The following is a 7,430-nucleotide window of genomic DNA, read 5'->3' on the forward strand; positions in this document are numbered from 1 at the left end:
ATCACTACAATTATACATGTTTAAAACAATTTTGTACATTAGTTATAGGCTTTAATAGAAATGCTAAACTTAATTAATTGACAGTCATAATAGTGCCAGCTATAGGAATTACATTAAGTCAACATATAAATTCCACTTTAAAATAGTAATGTGCTTTTACAGTTTTAAAGCCCTTGCATAAACATCCAATCACTTGACAGCAATCTTGTGTGGGAGGTGGAATAAGTAGTAATAAATTTATTTTACTGTTAGGAGAACTGTCTCAAGTTAAATGATTGCTCAATTTATTCTTTAATTCGATAAAGGATAATGCATTCGTACTATTATTGCCTGGTATGGACCACACACTTTGTATCTGTTCTCATTTAAATTAGAATTTAAACCAACAGAATCCTCTAAGTGCTATTTTTCTCGTATCTTGGAAGAGGATAATATTTTTGAAAAAACATGGTACCTCATGTGCTTTACAAGGCAAAACAGCAAAAACTTAGGACTGTACTTTAGAAAGACATCCATTACTAAACAATAAGTCACTGTTCAGTCTTTCAGAACTCTGTGGTTAAAATCAATCCGTCAGTATATTCGTCAAATACCATCAAGTGGAGAGTACTGTTTTTAAGAAAGATGATAGACCTAAACAAATTCTTGTCCTCATGAGGTAACTATATAAACATTAAAATCAGTGCATTTATCAGTTTGTGTCAATTTTCTGTTAAGTTCTAAATTGGTTTTCTTCAAAATAAGAGGTTGAAAATTCCATGATTATGGTTTAAAAGAAAGCATGAATTCATTTTAGTATTTTTGTTATGTTACCGAACTGAGGCAATATTAAAAGCTAAAAGAGGCAGATGGAGTATACTCAATAAAAAAAGGGTAAAGGGAAATCACCTCCAATAACTTGGCAAGATTATACCAAAAATTAAAGCTGCCAAAACCATACATAATTAATTACTAAGGATATGTCCAAACACGGTGGCCTACATCTTAATTCCAGCTACTCAGGAGGCTGAGGCAGGAAGATTACAAGTTCCAGGCCAACCTGGGCAGGCCTGCCTAAACCTCCTGAGTTCCTGGGATTACAGGCATGCACCACTGTGTGGATTTGGAAAATTTTACCATAGAGTAAGAGTTTGGCAAGCACTGTCTAGGGTGGGTTGAATACTCCAGTCATCAGAGTGTCTTCCCTCAGGTTTCACCAGAGCCTGGATTAAATAACTGTTGCAAGACTTCTTTGTTGTAAATCCATTTTGTACAAACAAACTTCCAATTGATAAATCCAATTAATAATTCAGCCTCCAGGGCAGTTTGATAGGAAATGGAGGCCCTGCAGGTTGATAGAAACAGTTTTAATCATTAGAAAGACTGTTTCTTTCTAAATTAATACTTTGGGAAGGGAGAGCTGGTCCACAGGATTTTTTAGCTGCTGTGGTTCTTGACATTTAGTGGATGCTATTGTTATATTTTAGGAAGGTACAGTTTAGTATGTGCAAGCGAAGCTAGAGGTAGAATTCATCCCTTTAGGAAAGGAGCTGGTAGAATCAGGAGAGGGAGTAAGAGCCCATACCAGGTGGGATTTGGAACTAGAACCAAGGACCTGTTCCTTTGATCTATCAATCACTCTTCTCACCTCCATCCAGCACCTTTCTCTCATATTAGAAATTTGTCTTGTGGATCAGAAAGAAAACAAACCTTTCTTTACTGACATGTTCCTCTTTCATTCACTGTCTTTAACAGACACATTTTTTTAAATTTCTACTCTCCTGACTTTTCTTGATTCCTCAACCTACTATAATATGGCTTCCTTTACCTCCACTCCATCTACCCATCAATAGCCACCAATGATCTTGTTTCTGTTTGAGAAATCCTGTGGACTTTATTCAGGTTCATTTTACCTAATGTTTGCAGAATTTGCCCCTGTTTTCTTTCATTCTTTTTAATACATTCTCTTGGCTTCTGGGTTCTGTCTAACTCATGAAATGCTCATCTCTAGTAACCTTTCCCTGACCACCAGATTGCGCTGAGTACTCTTCCTGTGGACTTTACTCTGACAACTCCTCTGCCACAACATTTACTATATGACATTAAAATAAAATGTTCATGAGCGACCTCCTAAAATAAATTGTAAGCCCCATAAAAGAGTCTATGTCATATTTATCTATATTCCTACCACATAACAAAAAACCTGGCACCCTGGAGTTTTGTTTTACCTCAAGGAGAAGTCCAGCTAGGCTTTTGAACTAATTATTGATAATGGGCTAATAGGGAGGTTCTTCAATCTGTTGTTCCTACAGGTACCTAGGGCCCTGTGTACCCCAGAGCACTTGGCCTGCTGCAGCATACTACTTCCGGGCTCTACTGGCTATTGCAGGCAGTATTTCCTAACATACTGATTGGGCTCTCATTTCTGGAGCTGAGCTTGGGGGTGGTAGATTGTGAGTATTTGAAGTTGGGCAATTAGTAACAAGCAAGGACTACTGGACAAAAGGAGTTTCTGGACCTCTAAAACTGAGGACACTGTACAATGGTGATTCTACTATGCTCTGACACTCATCAGAGGCAATCAGACAATCCCTTCTTGGAATTGAAAAGTATGATGGTTTCTGATAAAGGAACTAAAGCCACAAGTAAAAGGCAGTGGCTTTTTGATTTACTGCTCTCATTTTTTCCATTTTCTTTCTGTTTTTATTTTTATTCCTTTAGCCCTGGGGATTTAACCAGAGCAAGGTAGGCAAGCACTCTACCACTGAGCCATATCCCCAGCCCTTTATTTTTTTTTTTTCAATTTGAAAAGAAATCTTGCAAAATTGCCCAGGCTGGAAGGGAAAAGGTTTATTTTGACTCAGAGTTTCAGAGATTTCAGTCCATAATGAGTTGGTTCTGTTGCCTTGGGCCTGTGGTACCTTGTACATCATGGCAGGAGCATGTGGTGGAAGAGGCCTGTTCACCTGGAAAGCAAAGAGAGAGAGAATTAGGAGAGGCCAATTCCTAACATTCTTCAAGAGCATGCTTCCAGTGACCTAACTTCCTTCCACAAGGTCCCTAAAGGTTCCATTATCTCTCAGTAGCAACATGGGCAGGGGACCAAGCCCTTCTTTTTGGTCTTAAAAAAAAAAAAAAAATATGCTGTGTTATCTGCCTTACCTATGGTGTATAACTTGAGATTGCAAACTGTGGGATAGAATAATGTCTTTATATTTTCAGCACCTCACTGTGGTGCCTAAGAATGTCTAATAATGTCAATATCATTTAATCAACCTTTTTCTATTTAATGAACACATTCCAAGGCTCTCCAGAGAACTTGTTCACTTGAACTTCATCAGAGATTTATAGATTATTTTCAGGATATATTCAGAATACATCCAGGCTAAAAATTTATAATATTTTTTCATAATGTAAGACAAATTAAAGTTGACTGATCTTATAAAATCTTTAGGTAATTCTTAGAAATATATTTGAGATGGATAATACGGTGAATGTAGAAACCCCTTTCCAGTTGAAGGGTATACTTTCTGTTGTTCCTTGAGACAGAAAAATATTACATGATGTCTATAAGTCTCAAATTATACAATGTTTCAGAAGATTAGCTACCCTCTTTATTGGTTTGTGAGACTGGTGAGGAACATAACTTCTATAAAAGCAAATCTATAAATTGTCTTGCCCTTGATCAGAAGGATTTCCTATAATGTATCCCCTTCAGATTTTGGATTTTCCTCCATATGTATTACATAGTTTTCTCGCACCAATCTAGAAAGAAGGAAAGGGTTTATAAAAATTTGAAATTGAGTCTTGTTCCTAGATTGTGTGCGCAATGATGTGACTCAACACTAGTTTTGAGAAAGTGGCTGCCAGGTAAGAAGACATAGATTGTGGAGCAGAGACCGAGTCATAAACACAAACTCATAAACACACAAAAAAATATTGGGATAAAGGGGTAGTTAATAGAAGAGGATAAGAAACTCAGGAAATCTTAAAATATGAAGATTCTTACTAAGTGCTCTTCTAAAGGACACAGCCATCTATGCTAAACCACTGTACCTGTTACAGATTGTTTAATAAAACAGGGATACTACTACCTCCCTAACAGGATTATCGTAAAGGCTTCAGTAGGATAATATATGTAAACTTTAATGACATAATGTATCTCCCATTCTTCTAAATATAACCACACATCAATTGATTTGGCAGATACCAAATTCAAATTTGTGGCAGAAGTATTAAACAGAGACATAGACAAGGTATACCTAAAAGATAAAACTGTTACTGTCCTCAATTAAGTTAGAGAACAGAAAGATCAATTACCACATTGAGACAGTGTTAAATTGTGAAGCTTAACAGAAAGCTAATTTAATTGTCTATTAAGTGAGGGGTCAATGAGGGAATAATGCTCTGAGCATGGTTGTACTCCAGGATCACTGTTCTTAAAAGCACAAATCAGTACATATCTTAAGGTACAAAGAATAACAAAAATACATATCAGGTAAATAGAAGAATTTTATAAATATTAAGAGCTAATATTTACTGAACTTGGATATTTATTGAACACAGGTAATTTTGTGGCCTCTTTACACAAGTTGATCAGGCAGGAAACTTGAGTATTGCCAATGAATCAACTGAGGCTTAAGAAGTAGAACCACTCTGATGCAAATAAAGGCAAGTGTGAGTTTCAAAGGATGGAGTCTTTGATCTGGGAATTAAGGAGGAATTATTATTACTTGGAATAATAAAAGGAAAGGGCATTGTAAGGTGGAGGAAATAACATCAGGAATGTCATGGGGTGAGAATGAGCAGCCTGTATGGAGGAGATAGACAAAATCCCACAGGGAAGCCGGGTAGGTGGGAGAGGAGGGCAAGCACAAGGAAAAGCAGACCAGGGCTTGAAAATTGGAAAAATAGATGGGGCTTGAAAGAAAAGGGAGTGCAGGATCTAATCTTTTGTCCTAATGTTTTTTTTTCCATAAGGTAATTCTGGTGGCAGTGTCAAAGTACTGGGTTTGAAAGATGAGAGACAAAAGGAGACCAATTAAGGTATTCTTGGAACGGTACCACTTTGATCTTCCTGGAAGTGAAGAAAAATAAAACACGTTCTTACTGTCTAATGAAAAGAGGCACACCAGGGTTATTCAGGAAGACTTTTTTTTTTCCCTGTACCAAAACTTAAAAAAAAAAAATTATTGTATAACTCTTTATATAAAGGACATTAAATGACATAATTTCTTCATACATTATAAATCACATATTTATTTAGACCTACAGTGTGTTTAATGTACTATTTAATGTACTGCATATAAAATATTAAAACCAGTGAAGTTTCTGCCCTCATGGAGCTTCCTTTCTAAAGAGAATTAGGCAATTGTCTAAAATAGTGATTTTTCTTGTTATTGTTAAAATGCAGGAATAAGTTTCATGTGGAGTTTTTTCTTTTGTCAACTCTCAGTAGTGGTTAATTATAATCCAGTAAAGGCATTTTCTTGAGAGCTTAGTTTGACATAAAGTTCACCAAATCTATAGAAACCAGTAGTGTTGCAACCTCTGGGTACCATACCTCAATTATAGGTGGTTTTGGCTGGGTTTTTAAAATATATATGTAATAAATATATATGTATATAATATATATATTATTGCTATTGTTATATTTATTGTCATTTTAATTATTATATTTTATTCATTCATTTATTTGTGCATCATTTTGGAGATTGAGCTCAGGGTGCTCTACCACTGAGCCACATCTTCAGTCCTTTGGATTTTTTATTTTGAGAGAGATTCTTGCTAAATTGCTGAGGCCAGCCTGGAACCTGTGATCCTCCTGCCTCAGCTTTCAGAGTCACTGGGATTACAGATGTGTGCCACCACACCAAGCCACATCTTTTTAAAGCTGCAGTGAAGAAGGAGGAGGAGGAGGAGGAGGAGGAGGAGGAGGAGGAGGAGGAGGAGGAGGAGGAGCCGCCACCACCTCCTAGATTGAAGTCATTTTCAAACTGAGATCTCTGATAAGTGAGTAAAGGACAACTATCCTGGGAAGGTGATTAAAAAGCAGTGTTTATATTTACATATATATACTTTACTCATTAGCTATATATTTGCTGAGTGATGTGTTAAGCACCTTTGAACACTGAAGATAGGAAACCAGTAAGAGAATACCTACCTTGAAAAATGTGTAAGGATATCAACATCACAGAATTTACCTGCTTTTTTTTTTTTAATCTTAGAAAAGGAATGGTAACATTCTTCAGAAAATTTGACTACTTGAACTTCCTTAGAGATTTATAAACAATCTTTATTTATTTATTTATTTATTTTGGTACCAGGGATATAAATAATTTTTGAGCTGTAGCTCTCTAGAATATATACAGAATAACATATATCTCATTATGTAAGATAAATCAGAGTTGACGAGTTTCATGAGGAGTTTAAGTCTAACATCAAGAGGCCTATTTGGTGTGAGTAATAGGGAAATATAATAACTCCCAACTGAAGAGGTATACTTTCAGGAGACCTCTATAATGACAGAATATTGTGTGGGGAAAGTCATAGCTAATGGCATGAGAGACGTGATTGCCAAAAATTGCAATGTGATACAATAAACGGTGCAGCAGTAGGTACGCACAAGGTGTTCTGAGTCCACAAACAGGTACATTAAAATCAGCTTTAGGAGTGTTTGGGGCTTGGGGCAAGAGAGGAGGAAGCAATTGGCTGAGTTTTTTTTTTTTTTAATTTAACAATAGCCACTATTTAACAATTTGTCTTCCTCAAAACAATTCAGAGGAGCCAAATGAGGCTCAGAGGAGTTCAGCCTGCTGCTTGACCCCAGGTCCAGGCCTACTAGCAATGGTGCAGTAACAGTGCCACCTCCGTGGGGTTAGACCCTGAGGGAGTGCCAAGGTAGGTAATAAATAACCTACCTACTTATCAGAGTAAATGAAGAAATCAGTTCCGGTTTGTACTATGATTAGGCAGCTGCTGTAACTATGCTTCATTGCTCTGTCTTGCTTTTTATTCTAGGAAACCAACAAGGTGTGAATATCGTCCTTCTAAAAATCTTTCTTTTGGCTCATCAGTAGGCTGAACAAGGAATCTATTTATGCTAAATGGTGGATAGCTGCCTTGTCCTCACAAATTATTTTCATGACAGAGCTAGGTATCTGTTCAGTGCATTTCTGTCCTGAAAGTCTATAGTTGTATAGTCTGGATTTCAAACCTCCTTTTAATCAGTCAGAATTATTTCAGGTTACTCAGTGATACTATTTCCTGTTTGCTAAATATTTTGGAATAATGTTCATTTCCATAAAGAAATCTATTATTGATAAGATAAATTTCACTTGAGGGATGGGGATTAAGCTCACTGGCAGAGCACTTGTCTAGCATGCAAGGCCCTAAATTTGGTCCTTGGCCCTGAATTTGGTCCTCCGCCCTAGGGGCGGGTGGGTGGGGAA

The sequence above is a fragment of the Marmota marmota genome, unplaced genomic scaffold (assembly GCF_001458135.2).
Source record: "Marmota marmota marmota unplaced genomic scaffold, marMar, whole genome shotgun sequence".
NCBI classification, from domain to species: domain Eukaryota; kingdom Metazoa; phylum Chordata; class Mammalia; order Rodentia; family Sciuridae; genus Marmota; species Marmota marmota.